The sequence below is a fragment of the Podarcis vaucheri genome, assembly GCF_965113315.1.
Source record: "Podarcis vaucheri genome assembly, chromosome: 10".
Lineage (NCBI taxonomy): Eukaryota > Metazoa > Chordata > Lepidosauria > Squamata > Lacertidae > Podarcis > Podarcis vaucheri.
Genome location: NC_138748.1, coordinates 52757856 through 52784121, shown reverse-complemented (window position 1 = coordinate 52784121; position 26266 = coordinate 52757856). Strand labels below are relative to the sequence as shown.

The 26266-nt window shown below is 44.4% G+C and overlaps 1 protein-coding gene across 2 annotated transcripts in view; it reads right to left on the bottom strand.

The window, feature by feature from the left end:
• TMEM178B (transmembrane protein 178B) overlaps window positions 1-26266 on the bottom strand; it is a 284978-nt gene that overhangs the window by 151826 nt on the left and 106886 nt on the right. The gene's annotated exons all lie outside the window — the stretch shown is intronic.

The window sequence follows — 26266 nt, the reverse complement described above, 5'->3', positions numbered from 1 at the left end:
TAAGGGGCCATTATGATATGGTCTGAGGGTTGCATGATGCCCCAGCTCCAACTCCATTGCACCCTTTAATACATGCCCCCCCATTTTTCCTTCAAAAATAGTGTTTTGAGCCACTTATAACCTAAGCAGCTAGTGTGATTGGCTGCTTGCACCACCGCTCTCTTCAAATGCACATAGAGAAAATTGCCCTGGGATGAAATGATTATATTCTCTTGCTCCCAGGGGAATTATTCAGGGAGGGGGGGAACCATGACTGATCCCATGTAAACACTCCAGGCTGCTCTATCTGGCTCTCAGGACTCTCCCTAGGCCATGCATCTCAGTAGGCCTGCTCCTAATGCCTCTGCCTGTCAGGAATGTGTCCTTGAACTGTGAATCATGTCTTTTGTTTAACCAGATGGAGGATGGAGCCTTAATACATGGCACCATCCAGCTTGCATGACAACTCATGAGAGCCAGTGTGGTGAAGTGGTTAGAGTACTGGACTACAACCTGGCAGACCAGGGTTCAAATCCCTGCTCGGCCGTGAAGCCTTGGGCCACTGACATTCTCTCAGCCTCCAGGCATTGTGGTTAGGGTAAAATGAGGGGGGAAAGAATCATGTATGCCACCTTGAGCTCTTTGGGGGTGGGGGGAATGTGGGGTGTTTATGTGATAAATAAAAATGAACTTCTGAGGCATGCCAGAAATAAATATGTCAGCCATCTGGAGCCACTACACACATATAAAAAATGCTGTGAAAATGCTTTTTATTTTTATTTTTAAAAAATACAGTGGTACCTTTGGTTACAGACGCTTCAGGTTACAGACTCGGTAACCCAGAAATATTACCTCAGGTTAAGAACTTTGCTTCAGGATGAGAACAGAAATCATGCTCCGGCGGCGCAGCAGCAGTGGGAGGCCCCATTAGCTAAAGTGGCACCTCAGATTAAGGACAGTTTCAGATTAAGAACGGACCTCCAGAATGAATTAAGTTCTTAACCTGAGGTACCACTGTATATATTGAATTTGCCATTAGCTCACCATTGCCATCTAATGTCACATTTGTGTAATTCACTTAAAATGCACTTAAAACATCTGTATAACTGAGTCCTAAGAGACTCGGGTGGCGCTGTGAGTTAAACCACAGAGCCTAGTACTTGCTGATCAGAAGGTCTGCGGTTTGAATCCTCATGATGGGGTGAGCTCCCGTTGCTCGGTCCCTGCACCTTCCAACCTAGCAGTTCGAAAGCACGTCAAAGTGCAAGTAGATAAATAGGTACCGCTCCAGTGGGAAGGCAAATGGTGTTTCCGTGCGCTGCTCTGGTTCGCCAGAAGCGGCTTAGACATGCTGGCCACATGACCTGGAAGCTGTACGCCGGCTCCCTCGGCCAATAAAGCGAGATGAACGACGCAACCCCAGAGTCATCCACGACTGGACCTAATGGTCAGGGGTCTCTTTACCTTTACCTAATTGCGTCCTGGGTCTCTTTTTGCCCATGGCAACACCTGCTGGGGTGACAGCCTTGATCCTACCCAACCCCTCTTGCAGCCATTGGCAACACATTGCTTTTTCAATAACGTTTCCTACAGAATAGCCAGTCTGCATTGTGCTTTCTCTTCTCCCACTCCCTATCCACTGAATAAAACAACTCTGTAAAGTTCACTTGGACAAGGCACTGCCCTTGAGTTGGAAAATGCATAACCTTGAGGAGACACTGAAAGATGTGCATAGCAGGGGTTATCAAACGCCTTGAGGGAGGTTCTGCCCTGAGAGATAAATGGCTGGAGCTTGGTAGGCTAGCCCTTGCGCAGGTCAATGCTAGTACAGAGACCTTCAACTTGGGTCTGTTTGCTTTGTCCACTCTTCTCCCTGCCTGGCAAACAAGTGCATTTTACCATTTCTTTATTGAAGACCTTTTCATTAACTTAGTTAAAATGAAACAAAAGGAAATCTCATTGGACTCCAGCTCCCATCAGCCTCAGCTGGCCATCAGAAATTATGGGAACTGACGTCTAACATGTTCCTCACTTCTCAATAAAAGAGAGAAGAGAAACCGGCCCATTTTCCAGTTGAAGGGAAGATATCTAGGTAGACTGGAACCCTGGGATCTTTCTCTTTTGAAATTTAAGCGCCCAGCATCCACATTGATCAGCTTGTCTGCCATTTGATGCATTTATTTATTTAGTTTAAAAGCAGGACGTAAAGCACTGTGGAAACAGTTCCAGCAGGGGCCCCCATTCAGAGTCCTAAGCACACAGCTTAAGAATTAATAGGACTCTACAGGTCTTATAGCAGCCCCTTTTGCCACTGGCTATTGATTTAGCAATATTTTAAAGATTTATTCCCTTTTATTTTCACCAGGGGAAATTATACTGCCAAGATCTATTAGTCCAAAAGAAGCCATTATCCCCCTCATCATTACCACCTCCTGTAGCTCCCAAGCAGAGTCTCCTGAGCTTTGGTCAGAGGCCACTGGGTTTCTGCCTTTGATTATAGACATTGTCTCCTCAAAATTCAGTCAAGACAATGAAGGATTGCCATGGTGGGGATGGGAAAGGAACCTTAAAGCCATTCTTCTCCAGGATTTCCCACCTTATAGTGCAGGGATGAGATGTTTTTTGTCCCAGTGGACCAGGTCACACTACCTGTCCTCACAACCTCTGTAAATGTTTTATCCTGCCTGAAATGTGCCCATGAACCCCAGTAATGTGCTTTGGATGGAGGATAGAGAGGGACGTGTGAGTGTTTGTAGAATCTAGCCGGTTTTACAAATGTAAAATTTAAATTCATTGCTGCTCCTGCTTTTGCCTCTGGCCCCACCCACCAGAGGCATGTCTCTCCCCCCCCCCAACATGGGGAAAATATGAAAAGTTTCCCCAGCCTGGTTTTAAGGGGAGTGCATTCCACAAATGAGGTGTCAACACAAAGAAGGCTCTTTCTCTACCTAACCAAACAGCGGTAGATAGAGGAGCGAATATTTTAAGAGGAGATGCCTCTTAGTATACATTATCCTGCCTGAAATGTGCCCATGAACCCCAGTAATGTGCTTTGGATGGAGGATAGAGAGGGACGTGTGAGTGTTTGTAGAATCTAGCAGGTTTTACAAATGTAGGAGAGTAAGTAAATCTTAAAGCAACTTTTTAAAACCCACATATTTTTTAAACGTTTTATTCTGCAAATGTTTGTGTTAAAACAATAAGGAAGCAATTAAACCATCACTGAATGATCTGTGTCCAGGTGCAGCTCCTGTTGTTTGGTTCCTGCTCCTGCCAACCTAGCAGTTTGAAAGCACGTCAAAGTGCAAGTAGATAAATAGGTACCGCTCCAGTGGGAAGGTAAACGGCGTTTCCGTGCACTGCTCTGGTTCGCCAGAAGCGGCTTAGTCATGCTGGCCACATGACCCGGAAGCTGTACGCCGGCTCCCTCGGCCAATAAAGCGAGATGAGCGCCGCAACCCCAGAGTCGGTCACGACTGGACCTAATGGTCAGGGGTCCCTTTACCTCTACCTTTTACCCAGACATTAACACTCTGGAAGAAAATAATCTATGCCTCATGCATACCTAACTACCTATGTGTGCGCGCACACTAACACACACACACAAACACAAACACACACAAACACAAACACACCCTTTTGTATCCAGGCTAGAGAACAGCAAAATAATTTAGGATGCATTTATATTTACAGTACAGAGGCACGTTTGTTCAGCAAGCCCTCTCCTAGAGAATCAATTAATGAGCCAACCACAATCTTGACAGTGTTCAGGTATATGCATTCAAAACTGCTTGCATGAAAAGGCAGTTTCCTCTGGAAGTCGGCCAAAGGCGGCTCCGGAGCCAAGACGATTTCCATATAGAATTGGATCGCTCAAATTCCCGCTGGTTCAGCAAGAAGCCAGACTTGCAAAATAAGGTCTGTGAAACACAGAAAATTATGAAGGCCACACTGTGGAACGAACAGAATAGCATTTAGGCCCCTTAGTACTGCAGCTGGCTGATTCCACTCACAGGAGAACAAGGGGTAAAGGGAATACCCTGTTCCCTTCACACACTAGTGGGCTCTCTCCAGCCATTTTGTATATTGCTGGAGCTGACCTGAAACTCTTCTCGGTCAAAATGTGATGGGACACTGTGACTTGAAACAAGAAAAGTGCTTTCCGCTGCAATTTCTTTCCACCTTTTAATTTGGCATCCGGGCAGAAGTTGGCACCTGGCAACCTTGGGCAACTGTAAGGCCCCCAGGAGATGCTTCCTCTGAGACTCTTTATCTTTGCTGACCCATCAGTCAAAGCAGCACCAGACAGCTGTGGTCTATCCAACATCCTGTGAAGCACCCATATACCATATCTGCTACCACAGGTTATCACCAGCAATTCAATGTTCTGCTTAGAAGGAAGGAACGCCAGCAAAACATTGATATCTGTTCTGCACAAATGTATAACTCGGGTTGCGACTTCCTGCCAAGAGACGGTGGGAGATGGGGGTTCCGGCATGCCTAGAATCCACCAGATAGGTCCTTTCAAAAGCCTGATATTAACTAAATTAGTAATATTACAGAGAGATTAGAGAAATGGATAGATTTGAGAGATCAAGCAGGGAGATTAGATAGAAGAGAGGGGAGGCTAAATCTAAATTAAGAGGGGGAAAATAGCAATGGCAGAAAATAGGTTAGGAAGATTAGATTGAAGGATTAGGTATCTTTTGATCAAACAGAGAGATTAGCTGTAAGGATTTTGAATAGATAGGTAGATTTGCCACTTCATGCAGCCTGGATGAGAGGAAGTGCTGAATTCAGGGAGAAATCCCATTCATCAATACAGCCCTTTCCCATGCAAGTATTTGTGAGATCGTATTTCAACCAAAGCAAGACTGAAGAACCAGGCATGAACTGAGAAAAACTGTGTTTAACTCTCCTCAATGTGTATGCGCCTGCTTTGATTTCTCTCAGTTACTCATTTTTTTCCAGTCTCAAATTCCGGATCTCCACATTTCCACATCCTGAATATTCAGCAGCTTTTTCAAACAGAAACTGACCCAATCCGCAATGAAGAAAATGGAAGAAAGTCCCACTTCTTTTGGCTTTATTAAAATAATTGTGTAGGGCCAAGCCACACAGTCCTTAGGTCTAAGGGACTCAATGTTGGAAGCTCATATATTTCCATTGCCTGCCCCCCTTACTTGGGGATAAAGTCTCTCTTCATTTGTTAATGACAGTGATGATGGTTCTTAATGCCACTGTTGACTGCTGTTCACTTTACAGTGGTACCTCAGGTTACAGAAGCTTTAGGTTACAGACGCTTCAGGTTACAGACTCCGCTAACCCAGAAATAGGACCTTGGGTAAAGAACTTTGCTTCAGGATGAGAACAGAAATTGCACAGTGGCAGCAGCAGGAAGCCCCATTAACTAAAGTGGCACCTCAGGTTAAGAACAGTTTCAGGTTAAGAACGGACCTCCAGAACAAATTAAGTTCTTAACCCAAGGTACCACTGTACACGGCTGAAACATTATTCCGATATACCAGTAGTTTATTAAATAGTTTAGTACAACATTTGATTCAGGATATATTTTTTTTTCTTGTTTTCCTCCTCTAAAAACTAGGAGCGAAAAATACAGTAGCTATCCTTTGAATTTTGCACTTCTCTGAATGTAGCAATGCAAATCTCAGCCATTTTAACACATCAAAATACATTTCTAAAAATTGCATTCTGAGGAAAGAAATGGCATTCAATTGCACATTTAAGCACATGGTTTTTTGCGCAGATTTCAAAACAAACAAACCCAAGGGTTGTAGCTCCATGGTAAAGTATTCACACTACATGCAGAAGGTCCCATGTTCAGTTCCCCAGCACCTACTGTTAGGGCTTGGATTATCTCTGGCCTGAAACCCTGGAGAGACACCATGTCAGTACAGATAGCACAGAATTAGATGGCTCAATTAGTCTGAGTCAGTAAAAGGCAGCTTTCCCATGATTCTCAGTTTTCAATCAAGATCAATGCGGAAATAAGATAGAATGGACTTAGGGGCGAACACATGTGAAACAGACACACCAGAAATCCACCCATCCCTACAAAATATTGCTTTCCGTGGACTCTATCCAATTTCAGTCCCAGTAGCCCAGCACATAATACAACCGGGGATTTCACTAAGATATATATTTTCATGCTGAGTTCAGGCTGTGCAGGAAAAGAGGCCATGCATCTAAAGTGTGCAGGGGTTCATCCATCATTCCACAGAAATGTGAAAAGGGAAAGTAGCGGGATTTGTACAGTACCATCAAAATAAGCTCGCCGCTGCCACCCCCGCCCCCCGCCCAGCTGCACCATCTATAGCACTGGATTTGTTCCTTGGATCTCTGCATGGTATATTTATCCCGAAGCCACAAAGCAACATCAGCAGTTATTACTGTTCTCATATACAAATGACATCAGGCATTGTTTACGCTATGAGCTTTCACAAAATGTCTCTCTCCTGCCATCCGCCCATTAAGGTACACCAGGGGCTCGCAGACACTGTGACACTGAGCCTCTTTAAGCCAGGGGACGGCACGATGCAGAAAGGGAAGAAACTGGAAATGTTCCAAAAAGAAACTCCCCTCCCTCCAAAAGAAAACAACAAACAAGGATAGATATGTAGAGCAACCGCGGGTTGGTTGGTTTGTTTTTCATTTCAAGATCCTGGGATGGACAGATCAGAGGGAGCAGAATGCTGTGGGCTGATTCACACATTACGTGGCTCAAACTTGCATGTGTCATCAATGGACACTCATCATGAGGTTACAGCTAATGTATCCGCTGGCAAATGTATGGGCATAAAACATTGTGGGTGTAGTGGTCAGAGCATCAGATTAGACCAAGGAGTCTTAGGTTCAGATTCCCACTGAGGCATAAAGTTCATGCGGTGATCTTGAGTCAGTCACTGGCTGCATTCCCACAGCAGTTAATTTCGTTTCCGTGATGTTTTCCTAACTATTAATTTCCACATTGTATTTGAGCTTTCACATGATGTAAATTTCACTTCCAGAAAACCAGTGGAGTACAGTGCATATTTAGCGCTCATTTCCTTGTTCTGGAAAAAATCTGTTTGCAGCCCCCTGACCCCAGAAGATCATGGGAGTAGAAGTGGCAATATTTGGGGCATTAGACAGGGATACAGCTCTTTCCTGCTGCTTTTATGGGGGAACAGAACCAATCATGTTCAGAAAGAGTGTGAAAGCAGCAGCATTCTCCAATGGCATTTGCTGCTGTGTCACACCACACCCACTGGTGTGAATAAAATTTAGCTTGACATTCTGTTATATAGGTCAAAAAGCCACAGTTCCATAAACACAAGAAATGCGGCAGCGTGAGAGGATCATTAGAAAACGGGACAAAAGCTCTAGCATTAGAATCAGGAAAACCAATTAAATATTCCCCTTGGCTGAATGCACCCAGCATCTCCCTAACCTAACGCATGGGGTTGTTATTTTTTCTGAGGATAAGAGGAAAGGGTATCAGTTGTGAGTACCATGGAGGAAGGATGGGATAAAAGTACATTAAATAAATACATAGAGTTATAGAATTGAAAGGTTAGAAGTGACCACAAGAGTCATCTACTTCAACCCCCTGCAATGCAGGAATATTTTGCCCAACATGGGGCTCGAACAAACAACACTGAGATTAAGAGTCTCGTGCTCTACCGACTGAGCTATCCCACTTCTGCAGCTGCAGAAATGCTTAGGCCATTCATACAGTGATTTTTGCATGTGCACTTAAAATATTGGTTTCAGCAGAGCTTGAGTGCAATGAACCTTGGTTGGATTGAGGCTATTACCTCTTGTACTAGTCTCAGTGGGTGGAATGAAGATCTAATCCTACCCTTCTCTGTGAAGCAGGGATGACTTGGGGAGCCAGTGCTATGGGAAAGCAGGTACTGAGGATTCTTTCGCAGGTGCACAGTGGCGGAAGAAGATGCTTGGGCACCTGGGGCGGTGCACCCAAGGGTGGGGCAAGCCACCCATAGGGGGGTGGGGTGCACCGCAGGGCCTCCAGAGTCTGCCTGCCTCCTCCCACTCAGCTGCCCCACAGCTGGGGGAGAGGCAGTGGGCAGACCGTTTGGGCAGCACAAAGCCTGCATGCGCCCAAGCCACCCAGGAGAGACACATGGCTTGGGCACACTGCATGCCCCACGGTGAGTGCTGCCTGGCATTTTTTCACCCCCCTCAATGGTGACATCCGGGGTGGACCGCACCCACCACACCCCCTTCCTCCGCCCCTGCAGGGCCATAGAGCTGTGATGCCACATTTGAGGCACTGTCAGCAAGTCATATCTCAACCAAAGCAGAAAGAGAAAAGGCACTGGAAATGTTTCTGTGTGAATTTCTCCGGCTCCCTTTCTGTCTATGCTGTCTCTGAGTGGCTCTTTCAGGTGATATGAAAAGCTGCAATCTTTATTTGTGTTCCCGGGAGAAACCACTCACCCAGCACAGAGAAAAAAGTATAAATCCTATTTACCACTCACAGATATTGACTACCACTCCACTTTTGCGAGTCACTTTTGCGAGTCCTAATGAGGTACTGCGGAAGAGACTGAGACTGAGGCATGGGTTTATATTAGTTTTAGAAGTTTTGACACAAAGAATAAGATGTAATCAAGAGATTAAAGGAATAAGGATAGGACAGAGATAATACAAATTAAAAGCATTTGCAGATGATGTGGTGATATCTGTAGAAGAACCAATAGAGCCAATTCTGAAAGCTCTAGAAGAGATTTTTTTTGGGGGGGAGAAATAGCAGGTCTTAAAATTAATAATGATAAAACCAAGCTCCTGGAAAAATATGAATGATGAGAGTGAAAATAAACAACAAAATATATCAGATCTAAAGACTGAAAAGAAGGTTAAATATTTAGCTGTATGGTTAACAGATTACAGCTGTGTAAAGATAACTATCTGAAAACATGGGAGGATATTAAAAGAAATTTGCAAATATGAGGTAGAATGAAACTTTCATTGTTGGGTAGAGTGTCAACCATAAAAATGAATGTATTACCAAGAATGTTATTCTTCTTTCAATCAATACCAGTGATTGGCAAGTCAGATTGTTTCTATAAATGGCAAAATAATATTTCTAAATATAGTTTACAAGGGGAAAAACCGAGAATAAAATATAAAATACTGATAGATATGAAAGAGAGAGGAGGTTTCTCCCTGTTGGATATGAGATTATATTATGAAGCATCTTGTCTGTGCTGGTTGAAGGAATGGTTGCTACTGAAGAATCCACATATTTTAGATTTGGAAGGTTATGATAATATTTTTGGCTGGCACGCTTATTTGTGGTATGAAAAGGCGAAAGTATATAAAGCCTTCACAAACCATATAATTAGGAAAAAATTGTATCGAATATGGGATAAATATAAAAACTTATTGGAGAATAAAACACCACTTTGGCTTTCACCTTTGAAAGCCATAGTGGTAAAAAATAAAAATATGGTGGAAAGTTGGGCGACATAGAAATTTGCTAAGAAAAGAGAGTGGAGAAGTTAAATTAAAAGAGTTTAATGATTTATCTGGGATGTTAACAATATGGTTGCAATATTATCATTTGAATGAAATATTTAAAAAGGATATGAAGTGGGGGTTTGGGGAACAATTATCGCAACTAGAGAGACCTGTTAAATTGTAATGTTAAAGTGATGTCTAAAATGTGTAAGATGCTATTGGAATAGGAGACAAAAGACGAACAAGTGAAATCTTCAACTGGGCAATTGATATTGGTCATAATATAGAAATGGAAGCATGGGAACGATTATGGAATATGGATATAAAATTTACAGCATGTTATGGTTTACGAGAAAATTATATGTTATATAGATGGTACCTAACACCTAACACCTAGTAGATTGGCACAAATGTATAAATCAAAATCGAATAAATGTTGGAAAGATAAAGAGAAAAAAGGTGCCTTTTTCCATATGTGGTGGTCTTGTAATAAGGTCAAAGCTTACTGGGAAATGATATATAATGAATTGAAAAAAATGTTTAAGATAACATTTGTAAAAAAACACACAACAACCCAGAAGCTTTTCTCTTGGGAATTATGGGATCAGAACTACCTAAACAGTATAGAAATTTATTTATGTATGTGACCACAGCTGCAAGAATGTTATTTATTCAAAAATGGAAGGAATAAGAGGTTCCAATGAGAGAAGAATGGATACAGAAACTAATGGAGTATGCAGAAATGGCAAAACTTACTGGAAGAATAACAAATCAAGATAACAAACTTCTTAGAAAGAAATGGAAATGGTTTATTGAGTACTTACAAACAAACTGAAAACAAACAAAGACATTGGCAGGTTTATTGCAAAAACTTGCAGTTTCAAAAATATATATGAGAATAGATAAATAAAAGAATAAGTTAAGATAATTTGGAGTGTGCGGGAAAGGTTGAAAATAAATGAAAAGAACCGCAGAAAGAGAGGGAAGGGAGTCAAAGTCGGAAATGTTAAAATTAAGGTTGAATAATGGTTGTAATGTATATAAATGAAAATTATATATTTTTTAAAAAAATAAAGCCCTGAGGCATAAGAAATAGATTCCATGGTAACACAAGAAATAGGTTGCAATGGGCTAGGTGTCCTGATGATCTGCCTAGAAGCCTAGCAGATCAGACACTACTCAATTTTTGTCCCTTGCACCATGTGTAGTGCTGGACATAAGTGGGAACTACACACACCTCAAGCTGGGACACTAATGCAGTTCCCCAAATCCTCCTAGGCTGGGGGATTAGATGATCCCATGCCCCTCTCTGATATAAAACTCCCCTGTCTGGGCAAAAGGATGCCACTGACTAGATGATTTCCTCTGTGCTGCCAAACTACCCATCTTTAGATTGCCCTTCCCCGCCTATCTGCTGTTTAGGAGTTTACTGCCTGCCCACCAACCCCAAGATACTTGTGTGTCCTTGGCACAATGTTAGCAACTGAACTCAACTATCCTTGCATGCTCTCCCATCCAGGTGACTGATTGCTCTTCACTATCCAACATCCCCATCATCAGCATTATATTAAAACTCATCCCAATCATAATCTCTCTTTCAATTGTTCTGCAGAGACAGGATTTCACCCCTTTGCTGGTTAGATTTGCAAGCTACCTTTATCCCTGGCCCATTTATAATCCACTTGTTCTTGCACTTGCGTTCCCTTTTAATGCAGCACTCTCATTTCTCAACCAGATTAACCTCTCCGAGGTCCATCTCATGTTCTAACCTTTGTTCATGTAACTTGTTAATTCTTTTGATCCCCTGCTGTGCACCTGTCCCAGTTTAAATTCACCCTTTTGGAACGTGTGAGGTCAAAATCGTGCACGGCATTCCATCTTATTGCATATTCGCACCCTCTGAGACAATTTGTTGTTGTTGTTTGTTGTCCATAAATAGCAACACCCTAGTTGTCCCGGGCCCTAAGGAAGTTCGATTGGCTTCAACCAGAGTCAGGGCCTTTTCAACTCTGGCTCCGGCCTGGTGGAACGCTCTGCCTCATGAGACCAGGTCCCTGCAGGATCTGATTTCTTTCCGCAGGGCCTGTAAGACAGAGTTGTTCCGCCTGGCCTTTGGCTTGGAGCCAATTTGATTCCCCCCCTCTCTTTCTTTTTTCTTTTCCTTCTCCTCCTGTGATGAGGCTACATTTTAATATTTCAATATTTTAATGTTGTATTTTAATTTTGTTTTTAAGTTGTAATCATTCAACTTGTTTTTATTATTGCTTGTAAGCCGCTGTGAGCCCGGCCTTGGCTCACAGTCCTCGATAAACTTTTGGTCTTTCTGGTATCGAATCTTCCCAGTCAATTTGTCCAATTCTGCATATTCGGTCAATTTCCTTCTCCATTCTCCCACTGTTGGAATTTCTTCCTGTTTCCATCTTTGGGCCAGAAGTATACAAACTTGGATTACATGGAAATTGCTTTGTAAAAATTATATTAGGCAAAATTGTATATTAAAAGGTATGCATTAGGAGAAAATCATACTGAAATGTTGATGAATTTTCACAAGGACTTAAAAAATAGTACTCACAAGCTGGTGTGGAATGGTAGAGATTCCAAACTGAAGATTGGGGAGAATGAGGAACTGAAAGGAACCAAAACTGACAGATTCACCCATCCCCAACTTAATTACATTTAGCTTGAAATTTGGCTATTCTTATTCTTATTATTAACCAAACCTTCAACCCAATGTCTTTTCTCTTCCTCATGACCTTGTGGCTTTCGTCAGCTGTAACCTTTATGGTTTACTTGTCTGTAACATGCTAGGAACTTGTGCTATTGAAATCGGGATTCAGGCCTCATCACGGGACGGAAACTGCCTTGGTCGCACTGGTTGATGATCTCCGGCGGGCTAGGGACAAAGGTGAGAGCTGTTTCCTGGATCTCTCAGCGGCGTTTGATACCATCGACCATAGCATCCTTCTGGACCGTCTTGAGGGGCTGGGAGCTGGGGGCACTGTCATACAGTGGTTCCGCTCCTTCCTCCTGGGCCGTGTTCAGAAAGTGGTGGTGGGGGATGAGTGTTCAGACCCCTGGGCTCTCACTTGTGGGGTGCCTCAGGGTTCTGTCCTCTCCCCCATGCTTTTCAACATCTACATGCAGCTGCTGGGAGAGATCATCAGGGGGTTTGGGCTGGGTGTTCATCAGTATGCAGATGTTACCCAGCTCTACCTTTCTTTCAAATCAGAACCAGTGAAGGCGGTGACAGTCCTGTGTGAGTGTCTGGAGGCGGTTGGAGGATGGATGGCGGCAAACAGATTGAGATTGAATCCTGACAAGACAGAAGTACTGTTTCTGGGGGACAGGAGGCGGGCAGGTGTGGGGGATTCCCTGGTCCTGAATGGGGTAACCATGCCCCTGAAGGACCAGGTGCGCAGCCTGGGAGTCATTTTGGACTCACAGCTGTCCATGGAGGCACAGGTTAAATCCGTGTCCAGGGCAGCTGTGTACCAGCTCCATCTGGTACGTAGGCTGAGACCCTATCTGCCCGCGGACTGCCTCGCCAGAGTGGTGCATGCTCTGGTTATCTCCCGCTTGGACTACTGCAATGCGCTCTACGTGGGGCTACCTTTGAAGGTGACCCGGAAACTACAACTAATCCAGAATGCAGCAGCCAGACTGGTGACTGGGAACGGCCGCCGAGACCATATAACACCGGTCTTGAAAGATCTACATCTACATCATAGAGTTTGTAGGGCATCAGTTGAAGAAGGAGCAAAAAGGGTTTTCTTGTGTCTGTGTGTTTCTTGGAGGCTGATTAGCTGTTTTCCCTGTGTAAAGGTCAGAGGGGGCAGGGTTTCTGTTGAGGCAGAGGATTAGCTGTGGGAGGAGCTTATCAGAGTTTGTAGGGCATCAGTTGAAGAAGGAGCAAAAAGGGTTTTCTTGTGTCTGTGTGTTTCTTGGAGGCTGATTAGCTGTTTTCCCTGTGTAAAGGTCAGAGGGGGCAGGGTTTCTGTTGAGGCAGGGGATTAGCTGTGGGAGGAGCTTATCAGAGTTTGTAGGGCATCAGTTGAAGAAGGAGCAAAAAGGGTTTTCTTGTGTCTGTGTGTTTCTTGGAGGCTGATTAGCTGTTTTCCCTGTGTAAAGGTCAGAGGGGGCAGGGTTTCTGTTGAGGCAGGGGATTAGCTGTGGGAGGAGCTTATCAGAGTTTGTAGGGCAGCGGCGCACGCCTAGCGGCGCGCGCAGTTAGATCCATCTTTTAGATTTAGGGGAGCTAGTCTCAAACGTTTTTTGAGGGAGATCTAGGTGTTTTTTTGTGTGAGGGAAGTTATTTGTCCTGTCTTCAAGCTTTTTATGATGGAGGACCTCTGTAGCCAACCCCAACGACACGATCTCAAGATGGAAGGGGAGGGAACAGCTGCAGTCGCCTGCGATTCCTGCGCAATGTTTGCCATCTTGCCAAAGGTTGCAGGCAGCTTTACCTGCAGCAATTGCATGTTGATTGCCCTCTTAAAAGACAAAGTCCAGCAACTGGAGGAACGTGTAGCTACGCTCCGAAGAATTAGAGAGCTGGAGCTCTTCTTGGAAGCAACAGAGCACACCGTCTCCACCAAGGAGGAGACAGGGGACTCCCCTGAGAAGGAGTCTAGTTCACCAACACAGGAGCCAGATATATGGAGAAACGTGACTCAAAGAAGTAGGAGGCCCAGCGTTCACTCTGATTGCTTAGAAATACACAATCGCTTTGAGGTCCTCTCCCCTAGCATGGAAGACGAAGAGCAGACTCCATTTGAGGATCTCTCCCTCATTACAGTCGATCAGGTATATGAAGACGAGCAGCAAAGTCAGTCCTCAGGGAATGTGCAGGCGACCTTGGAACGGACAGCTCACGGAAGAACCCCGACCAAACTCAAGAGGAGGCGTGTAGTGGTGATAGGGGATTCCCTACTGAGGGGAACAGAAGCAGTGATCTGTGGGCCTGACAAGACGTCTCGGGAAGTGTGCTGTCTCCCCGGGGCTAAGATCCAAGATGTAACTGAACGACTGCAAGGAATCATAAAACCCACTGACAAATACCCCTTCCTCTTGGTTCATGTGGGAACCAACGACACTGCAAGCAATAGCCTCCAGAAGATCAAAAGAGACTACGAGGCTCTCGGCAGGAAATTGAAGCAACTAAATGCACAAATTGTCATCTCATCTGTCCTCCCAGTTGAATGACGTGGCCCAGGGAGAGAGGGGAAAATAGTGGAAGTGAACAGCTGGCTTCGCAAATGGTGTAAACAGGAACGGTTTGGATTCTTAGATCATGGACTGCAGTTTCTTGAAGATGGACTTCTGGCAAGTGATGGGCTGCATCTCACAACGGTTGGGAGAAATGTTTTTGCAAAAAATCTCAGAAACCTCATCAGGAGGGCTTTAAACTGACTAATGTGGGGGAGGGAGACAGTGCTCCTGAAGGTAGGAGTCTCTCAATTAATGAAGATGATCATCCAAATGTCATAGACCAAATGGAGCAAACAGCACGCGGACCTAGTGGTGGGAGGAAAAAATCCTTAAATAAGAGACACGGGGGAATGATTAATGGACTTCAATGTCTGTACACTAATGCGCAAAGCATGGGAAATAAACAAGATGAGCTTGAGCTCTTGGTACAGCAAACTAAATATGACATAATAGGCATCACTGAAACCTGGTGGGATAAGTCCCACGATTGGAATGTAATAATGGGGGGATACAATCTATTTCAGAGAAACAGACCAGACAAGAAAGGAGGAGGAGTGGCGTTATATGTCAGGGATGTGTATACCTGTGAAGAGATCCAAGATTTAGATCCTCAAAGCCAAAGTGAGAGCATTTGGGTCAAAATTAAGGGAGAGAAGAATAACAGAGACCTCATTGTGGGAGTTTACTATAGACCCCCAAGCCAAACGGAGGACATAGATGATGCCTTCCTGGAACAGATGGCCAAGCATGCAAAAGGAAGGGAGATAGTAGTAATGGGGGACTTCAATTACCCAGATATTTGTTGGACGTCAAACTCAGCCAAGAGCATAAGGTCAAACAGATTCCTCACTGGCCTTGCAGACAACTTCATTGTCCAGAAAGTGGGAGAAGCAACAAGAGGAACAGCCATTTTAGATCTGGTCCTAACCAATGTTGATGACCTGGTTAGTGGGGTAGAAGTGGAAGGATCATTAGGCGCGAGTGATCATGCTCTTCTGAAGTTTACTATACAGCGGAAAGGAGTAGCCAAGCATACTAGGACTCAATTTCTTGACTTTAAGAAAGCCGACTTCATAAAACTTAGGGAAGTGCTGGGTGAGATCCCATGGACAACAATACTAAAAGGAAAGGGAGTTCATGATGGCTGGGAGTTTGTTAAGAGGGAGATACTAAAAGCACAACGTCAGGCAATACCAATGAGACGGAAACATGGAAGGTGCCTAAAGAAGCCAGGGTGGCTATCTAAAGAACTTTTAACTGAATTAAGATTAAAAAAGGATGTGTACAAAAAATGGAAAAGGGGGGAAACCACCAAAGAGGAATTCAAACAAATAGCCAGCACGTGTAGACACAAAGTCAGAAAAGCTAAAGCACAGAATGAACTCAGGCTTGCTAGAGAGGTTAAAAGCAACAAAAAAGGCTTTTATGGGTATGTTCGTAGCAAAAGGAAGAACAAAGAAACAATGGGGTCACTCAGAGGAGAAGATGGTGAAATGCAAACAGGGGACACAGAAAGGGCTGAACTCCTCAATGCCTTCTTTGCCTCAGTCTTCTCCGATAAAGAAAACAATGCCCGACCTGAAGAATTTGGAGCAAATGATTCAGCAAAGGAAACACAGCCCAGAATAACTAAGGAGATAGTACAAGAATATTTGGCTAGTTTAGATGTATTCAAGTCTCCAGGGCCAGATGAACTGCATCCAAGAGTATTAAAAGAACTGGCAGATGTGATCTCAGAACCACTGGCAGTCATCTTTGAGAATTCCTGGAGAACAGGCGAAGTCCCGGCAGACTGGAGGAGGGCAAATGTTGTCCCTATTTTCAAAAAGGGGAAAAGAGAGGACCCAAATAATTACCGCCCAGTCAGTCTGACATCAATACCAGGGAAGATTCTGGAGCAGATCATTAAGCAAACAGTCTGTGAGCACCTAGAAAGGAATGCTGTGATCACCAATAGTCAGCATGGATTTCTGAAAAATAAGTCATGTCAGACTAACCTGATCTCGTTTTTTGACAGAATTACAAGCCTGGTAGATGAAGGGAACGCAGTGGATGTAGCCTACCTTGATTTCAGCAAGGCATTTGACAAGGTGCCCCATGATATTCTTGTAAAGAAGCTGGTAAAATGCGATCTTGACTATACTACCACTCAGTGGATTTGTAACTGGCTGGCTGACCGAACCCAAAGGGTGCTCATCAATGGTTCCTCTTCATCCTGGAAAAGAGTGACTAGTGGGGTGCCACAGGGTTCTGTCTTGGGCCCGGTCTTATTCAACATCTTTATCAACGACTTGGATGATGGACTCAAGGGCATCCTGATCAAATTTGCAGATGACACCAAACTGGGAGGGGTGGCTAACACCCCAGAGGACAGGATCACACTTCAAAACGACCTTGACAGATTAGAGAACTGGGCAAAAATAAACAAGATGAATTTTAACAGGGAGAAATGTAAAGTATTGCACTTGGGCAAAAAAAATGAGAGGCACAAATACAAGATGGGTGACACCTGGCTTGAGAGCAGTACATGTGAAAAGGATCTAGGAGTCTTGGTTGACCACAAACTTGACATGAGCCAACAGTGTGACGCGGCAGCTAAAAAAGCCAATGCAATTCTGGGCTGCATCAATAGGAGTATAGCATCTAGATCAAGGGAAGTAATAGTGCCACTGTATTCTGCTCTGGTCAGACCACACCTGGAGTACTGTGTCCAGTTCTGGGCACCACAATTCAAGAAGGACACTGACAAACTGGAACGTGTCCAGAGGAGGGCAACCAAAATGGTCAAAGGCCTGGAAACGATGCCTTATGAGGAACGGCTAAGGGAGCTGGGCATGTTTAGCCTGGAGAAGAGGAGGTTAAGGGGTGATATGATAGCCATGTTCAAATATATAAAAGGATGTCACATAGAGGAGGGAGAAAGGTTGTTTTCTGCTGCTCCGGAGAAGCGGACACGGAGCAATGGATCCAAACTACAAGAAAGAAGATTCCACCTAAACATTAGGAAGAACTTCCTGACAGTAAGAGCTGTTCGACAGTGGAATTTGCTGCCAAGGAGTGTGGTGGAGTCTCCTACTTTGGAGGTCTTTAAGCAGAGGCTTGACAACCATATGTCAGGAGTGCTCTGATGGTGTTTCCTGCTTGGCAGGGGGTTGGACTCGATGGCCCTTGTGGTCTCTTCCAACTCTATGATTCTATGATTCTATGATTCTACATTGGCTCCCAGTACGTTTCCGAGCACAATTCAAAGTGTTGGTGCTGACCTTTAAAGCCCTAAACGGCCTCGGTCCAGTATACCTGAAGGAGCGTCTCCACCTCCATCGTTCTACCCGGACACTGAGGTCCAGCACCGAGGGCCTTCTGGCGGTTCCCTCACTGCGAGAAGCCAAGTTACAGGGAACCAGGCAGAGGGCCTTCTCGGTAGTGGCGCCCTCCCTGTGGAATGCCCTCCCACCAGATGTCAGAGAGAACAACAACTACCAGACTTTTAGAAGACATCTGAAGGCAGCCCTGTTTAGGGAACCTTTTAATGTTTGATGTATCATAGTATTTTAATATTCTTTTGGAAGCCGCCCAGAGTGGCTGGGGAAACCCAGCCAGATGGGCGGGGTATAAATAATAAATTATTATTATTATTATTATTATTATTATTATTATTATTATTATTATTATTACATAGCTTTGAGGCTGGGCTCCATTATGTGGGTGTGGTTTGGGGAAAGAGGGACAAAATAAAGGCAAAATATTGCAAACACGCCCCTGTGTTGTAGCACAACATGCAGATCAAGCAGAAACTGGGGTGGGGTGGTTTTAGGCCATGTTGAAGAAATTTTATTATTATTAGCTTTTACATTGTTTTGTATTTTTATTGGAAACAGCTCCAATTGTCTTTAGGAAAAGAGGGCATAAATCATGGGTGGCTAACCTGCGGTCTTCTCAATGCAGCTGGACTGCAATTCCCATCATCCCCAACCACTGGTCATGCTGCCTGGGGCTGATAGAAGTTGGAATCCAACAGCATCTTGAGGGCGACAGATTAGCTGCCTCTAGTAGAAGTATTTAAACAATTTTTTTTCAAAAGATGAATGCATGGGAACTAAAAATCCTGCTTATGCACTCTTAAGACTACAAAACCCATGGTCCACTGTGACTCGAAATTAAAGACCTGTGTACAAAAAGCATGCACAACATGTACATTGCCCTGTTTAGGGAAGCTTTTAATGTTTGATGTATTACTGTATTTTAATATTTGGTTGGAAGCTGCCCAGAGTGGCTGGGGAAGCCCAACCAGATGGGTGGGGTATAAATAAATTATTATTATTATTATTATTATTATTATTATTATTATTATTAACCCAGCATGACAAGCCCATTTGAAATCCAAAAGGGTTACTGCATATCCTACAGCAATTCAGTGCTTGGGCAAATTAGAAATTCCTCCTAAGGAACTGATATATCCCTGGTGTAAACAAAGAAACAAATATGATACTGCTACTACAAATGCACACACAAAACACACACACACACACACACACACACACAGTCTCTTTGTCTTTAAAGCCCACAACACACACAGAGCTCTCTTTGCTCTGACAGCTTTTATGATCTTTCAAATTGCTTGTGCAATTGCAATTGTTCATCTTCTGTCAAAACACTAGGAAATAAGTTCTCTCTGCAGTGGCAGATTCTTAATGGGAAAGAGGGATTAGCAGCAGCTTAATATGAATCCAGAGTCCACTTCATCATCTAAGTCAATGCCATGTGGGAACCTGGGATTCAGGTGGCCGTCTGCCCTCCCTTCCATTGATCCTCTTCTAACGTCTTAATGAGAAGCAGTAGAACCAGAAGAGGGAGGGGAGGTCAGCTTAGAAGCAGTGCGATCCGCAAAGCATTTAAACCAGAAAACCTGCCCATCACAGAGCTTAGTTCCGCTGAAGTTAGAGCAAACAAGCTTTCTGGGTGTCCATCAAGCCTTTCCATTCACAGAATGTCTACAGCTCTTGTCACAATAACACTGAAACATTAATATAAAATAACATGCCAATCTCTCCCACAGGTCTCAGTAATAACTTGCTATTTATAGACTTCACATTTGTGTTGCAAAGTGATCCAAAATGAATGGTTTTTTGTTTGTTTTTTCAAATCTCCAGCACCGAAGACATTTTTATTTAAAGGTATTTTTAAAAAATGATCTCCTCCTCCTTTGGGAATGTTGGTGATTTGAAATTACTTTTATTAATGTGACCGGCTTCAAGTAATTCACAAAGCACATCCAATTTGCATGAATCGCACCTATAATGTATAATTAAATAGTCCATAAATTTGCCATTCGGAAAACCACAATATAACAAAATAATCAATATTTGAAAACTAAAATCAGATTGCATTCTCAATCCCCACCCAGACGCAATCTCCACAGAATCCCTTTTTGAAAGAAGTGGCAAAGAGGCAGTCATTATGGTGGATCATTATGGAAGATGCTCCCTAGATTCAAATCTTGGGTTAGGCAGGCACTATATCTTGTCTTTACGAGGTTTATTTTGAACATGATGTAATCAGTGTAGCAGCAATTCAGCCTAGCAGAGCAATTGATGCTCCAGAAAGGAAGTGGGGGGGGGGTGTTTCGTGATAAGAGGGCATGAGCAATCCTGCAGCCAGCTCCAAATTCCTTAAGTGCGGTTCCAAGGACAGGAAGAGCAAAAATAAAAAATAAAAAAATTAACAAAGCCCACAACAATCCTACTGAAACAGAAAATTGACAGGAATGAGATGAAGAAGCAGCAGGGGGAGCGGAGTGGGGGGCAGTGGTAATGACATGGAATAAATTGCCAGGCAGACCCTTCATCAGCAAATTCTCACACTGACCACAGCAAAAAAAACAACCACTGGGCTAATGAAACATTTGTAAGTTGTGCATCGTCAGTCACAGGGTTGGGTGGATTCCTTGCCTCCCCCCCCCCCTCATAAAAATTGCTAAGCTAGTGCTACAGGAATATTGATGTTGGTTTCCAACGGTTATTGGTTTAACTAGAAAGCGACGAGTCTTAAATTCAATTATCTCCTGTGAGCTATTCTATTCTGTATTATAGCACGGACCTTGGGTCAGCTGCTGACAAGAAAAATTGTGCAGTCACAAAGTAGTGGAAGACTGGATAAGGCAGGAGCAGCCAATGTATCCCCCCCCCCATATGTGGTCAGACTCCGGCTCCCATCATCCCTGACCATTGACTGAGCTAATCTGCACTGATCTCTGAGCCGCCTCACCGGTCCTCTCTCGCTCCCAGCAAACAACAGCAACCCACCTGCAGGAAGCTAGCAAGCCACTTCTGGCTCACATCCCTATTGAAGCAACATCCACAGTGCCTAGTAAGACCCTCCCGGGTCTTGCATAGCTTGTCCTCTTTCAGCTTTCTGAGACTGGCTCCCTGGACCCCAAGATCTATTGCCATTTATGCATTTATACTTGTGGGCCGCTCGTCGCCAAATTTCCCTGTGGCGGGTTATAAAAACATCACATACAAAGTAAGTACAAGGTATATAACTGAAATAATAAAATTAAAGCCTCAGAAACAGAATCAAAATAGCAAAATAGCAGCACAGAACTCCAGTGCAAAGCAGCAAGGCAGGAAGCGAGAAGAATCAACCAACCAACCAAAAGACGTGCAACTTGACCAATTGTCAAAAAGCAGCGATGATGCAAGATGCACCTCAGAAAGGAGGGCATTCCACAACCTGGGGGCCACCACAGAGAAGGCCCTCTCATGTACCATCACTGCTTGAACCACAAAGGATGGTCTCACTGTGATCTGGGCCTCCCCTGCTGATCTTAATGCCAGTCCATTTTTAGTCAATGCTGGACAGCTCCAGATAAAAGGAGAGATAAAAGAAAGCACAGTCATTCCTCATGTTATGTTTGCTTCATGTTACATTCTTTCAGGTTATGTCCCGTGGCGACCCAGAAGTACCGGAAAGGGTTACTTCCAGGTTTCGCCACTCGCGCATGCGCAGAAGCGCAAAATGACATCACACACATGTGCAGAAGCGGCGAATCCCAACCCGCGTGTGCGCAGACGCGCCGCTGCGGGTTGCACTCTTTTCATGTTGCGAATGGGCCTCCGGAACAGATCCCGTTCACAACCAGAGGTACCACTGTACTCCTTCACATAGCACATACCAGTAGTTAAAACTACAGAACTTGGTAGTTTGCAGCGATAATCACCAGCCTAGAGAGCTTTAAAAGTGGATTAGAAAAATTCAGGGAGGAGAGGGCTATCGAAGGCTACTAGACATGATGGCTATGGTCTGCCTCTACAGTTGGAGGCAGTAATGCTTCAGAACACCAGGGGCTGGAATATCCAGGAGGGGAAAGTGATCCTGTGCTCAGATACTGCTTGTGAGTTTCCCACTGCCATCTTGTTAGCAGGATACTTGACTTGGTCAGCCATTGGCCTGATCCAGCAGGCTCCTCTTATGCTCCAAGTCCAGCAAAAGCATCAAGCTCTATTCAAGCCTTTCTGCACGTCCCAGCGATTACATAGAGTGACATATATAAGTATCACTACAGTGTTATCTCATGGGGTCCAATTATGGCCTGTTTTGCTACTTGTCAGTTGGGATCTCATTACCATTCAGTGTGTGAGGCACCAAGAGCTGTTCAGATGAGTTGGCTTCACGGTGGATGAAAAACCTTAAGTTATCCCAGTTCTACTCTCTGCCTCGACACAGTCCACACTACCTGCTCTGTCCACTTCTCTGATGGCATGTAACCACTTTGCACCCCACTGCTTTGTCAAATGTGGCTCCATCACCTGTCACTCTAGGTTGGCCAGTTAATGCTATAAAAATTGCAATGTCATGCCAGATCATCCGTTCCTGTTCCCAATCCCAATGTATATTAGTTCCTAGGAATGGGCCAGCAGTACACTGCAGTGAAGTTAAGGGCTTCCGAAGTCTTACATAAAACTTCACTTAATCAATGCATATACTTGGTTCTTATCAGGCACAAAGGAACGCATTCAATCATAGCAAGGCAGCGCTGAAGGTGACTTGCAAAAGGGTAATTGAATTGAGCTTGTGACCTCTCTCCCTTTCCGTGGTATTTCTTCATCATGTAAATAGAGCTGCTGCCAATCTCAGAAAGGGAGGCTAGCAGGTTTGGACCAAGCCAACATTTTCCTGACAAGCCCATTGCAGAGAAGACCCAGACCATTCAAATGGCAGCACCGAGGGTAGTGGGGGCCATGAGAAATGCATTTCCCATGACTCCTAGTGGTTCTGGATGCTGTTGAAAATGCCCAGAAGAATCTAATGCTTAGCTAATAGATGTCCCAATAGAAATCTTGCTGAAGTGACCAAAACGATTTGGAGAAAGTGCAGCGGGAGATTGTAGGAAGAGAACTCCACACCCTGTTGCACTCCTGAATATGTACTGAGAGAATGTTGAAGCCCAGTTATTGGAAGTTTTGAAAAGAAACCATGTTCTCCAAGACCATTCCCAACTAACTGAGATAAAGTGGGAGAACTTGCCCATTACAGTGGTACCTCGGGTTAAGTACTTAATTGTTTCCGGAGGTCCGTTCTTAACCTGAAACTGTTCTTAACCTGAAGCACCACTTTAGCTAATGGGGCCTTCTGCTGCTGCCGCGCCGCTGGAGCCCGATTTCTGTTCTTATCCTGAAGCAAAGTTCTTAACCTGAAGCACTATTTCTGGGTTAGCGGAGTCTGTAACCTGAAGCATATGTAGCCTGAAGCGTATGTAACCTGAGGTACAACTCTACTAGTTGTAAAGGCTTAGAAATATGTTCCCCAGCTTCCTATTTTTACATGGTTATTAGGAATTCAGACGGACATCTCACAGGCCAAATTGGACCACTGGTTGGCCAAGATAGGCCCATGGCTGGAAAGCTCCTCTCCCATGACTTGTAGGAACGCATCAGAATGCTAGTTCTGAACATTTTGAGGAAATCATGGGGTTTTCAAGTAATATAAAAAGCCCCTCCCTCAAATCAGGAATCATGTTGTGACCACAATCTATTGATGGACTTGGCAGGTGTTGGACTCTCCTTCACTGGAGGCTTTTAAGCAGAGGTCAGGTTTTTTTTAGTGGGGATTCCTGCATTTCAGGGGGTTGGACTAGATGACCCTTGGTGTCCCTTCCAACTCAGCAATTCTATGATTCTATAACTGATTGATTGGATTTCTTACATACCCTTCATGATAAGATCTTAGGGTGGGTTATAATAATATGCAAATACCGTATTAACGTCAGTTAAGAACAACTTAAAATCAGAAGAATAGAGTGGGCCTTAAAATATAATACCATAGATTCAGGCGTATTAGGCGACTGGGCATATAAGATGACCCCCAACTTTTGCTGTTCAATTTTAGAGTTTTAGAGTTATAGAGTTGGAGCACCGCCAGGGGCAGAGCGCACACCCCTCCGCTGCCTCTGCTGTCGCAGCTGCAGCAGCCTGAGGTAAGGCATTTGGCGGGTGGGCGGGTGAGCGCCGCTCTCGGAAGGACTTTCCGCGTCCCCTTCTGTGGGGAGGGAGGAGGAGCGACCGCAGAAGGGACGCACCACCTCATCATGGCAGGCTCTTCATGGAACCCGCGAGCCGGCTCCCTCGCCTCCTTCCCAACGCATATACCAGGCATATAAGACGACCCCTGACTCTTGGGGTGATTTTCCAGGCATAAAAAGTCATCTTGTATGCCGGAACATACGGTATATATCAGATGTCAAAGACCAGGGTATAAAGAGGTGCATCTTCAGCCTATGATGGAAACAAACTATGATGTTGCAGTGCTCTGTAGCCCATCGGATCTAGCTACATGACAGCATCACTGTAGGCTCTGTTCATTTACTGGTACATGCCAGGGAGTAGCAGGGAGCACTCAGGGACAGAAACTGGATTGAGAGCTGCCCCTGCTCTATGCCCCCGGGTGAGCCACTGAGAATCAAACACCACCTTTTCATTTGCACAGCTCCATCCTGGATTCTATTTCTAAGTCATGCTGGAGTGTGATGAAATGTCAGGGACTGGCTTAGAGAGAAAGAGAGAGAAGAGACTATTAATTTGTTTCCTGAGCTGTTTTTTAAGGTGCTATAAAATGTGCTTTACAGTAAGTACAAGTGGGACCTGTGACAAAATGTTGCGATGTACTCTTACCTGCTAATAGGAGTGCTTCTGTTCAGGGTTCAAGTCAGCAAGCCATGCACTTTTCCAGGCCATTCCATCCTTTCCACCCTACATAGGCCAGTTTCCCTCCCCACCCACATTCCTTGGTTGCTGAGCATTCTCAGTCCTCACTGGGCTGTTCTGCAAGGGGGCTGCCCCCTGGCGGGGTGCGAATGCACACACATGTACACAAATTGCACTTCTGCAAACCTCATGACTCACCCGAGGGTGCTGATTGCTCCCCCTTGTTTCTCAGTGGCCCCTTTGGGGCACCATTTCCAACAACCCTCTCCTCCCAAATTCCCTTTTAGAACTGAGCAAGGGCACCCTCCTCACCCCTGATGGGTCATTTGTATTCTCAATATTAAAGATAGGGAACCGAGGCTGAGAGAAAGAATAATGGAAGGGAACAGATGGATTAAACATGAAGCTCACCGGATACTGCGAGGGGAAGCGCTGCTTTCTGATCAATTGCGATGGCTCGTGAATTCAAAGGAGACCACAGAGCTCATCATATAAGCGGCACTTCAAAAAGCTGCTTTTGCTAAGCTGATAATAGAAGCAGTGGCCTCTTGTTCTGGCATTTTAATGACTGGCTGGATGAAAGGTCTCCAGGATCTCCTCTAAGGCAATAATTAACCTCAGGGGGGGAAATGGCCTCCCTGCAGATGACTGCTATTTATGTGTAGGGGTTCTATTTACGGGCAGAAGAATTACTTGATTCCCTGACACTGTGCATAGAAGTGGAAGTTGTTTGCATATATGCCATTGGACATCAGGCCTTTGGGCAGGGAGGCTGTTTTTCCTTCCATCATAATTTCCCTGTATCTGTGATAATGATGGCACAGTTGGGGAGAGAACAGCAGCACTATACATTCAAAACACTATTATACCATGGTTCTCTCCCCCCCCCCTCATTCTACTTGCAATGGTAGTTTGCTAAGGGTACCGAGAGTTGTCAGGAGACCCTGTATTCCACTCACAGAACTACAATTCCCAGAATTCCCTGGGAAGAGGGTTGTCCATTGAACCCTTTAGGGAGTCAGTAGATAAACAGTCAGTGGCAGCAAGAAGGAGAGGGAAAAGAGCCAGGAGGCTTTGAGAGTCCACAGTGGGGACCTGAAATGGTGTGGGCCTTGGCAGGTGCCCAACAATGTCAACTATATATATATATATATATATATATATATATATATATATATATATATAATTTTCTTCCTTAAACAATATTTTCAACAATGCAATAACAAACATAAAACTTTCTGCTCTGCTGAGCATGCGACTTCCCTCCTTCCCTTCAGCAGGTTTTCCGCTTTCAAGTCCTGTCTCGCATTTTAGTTCTTTCACTATTATCCACAAACAATGTCAACTTTTGAAGTTGGCTCTGATTCTGCCTTTTACTAAAAGCACCCAAT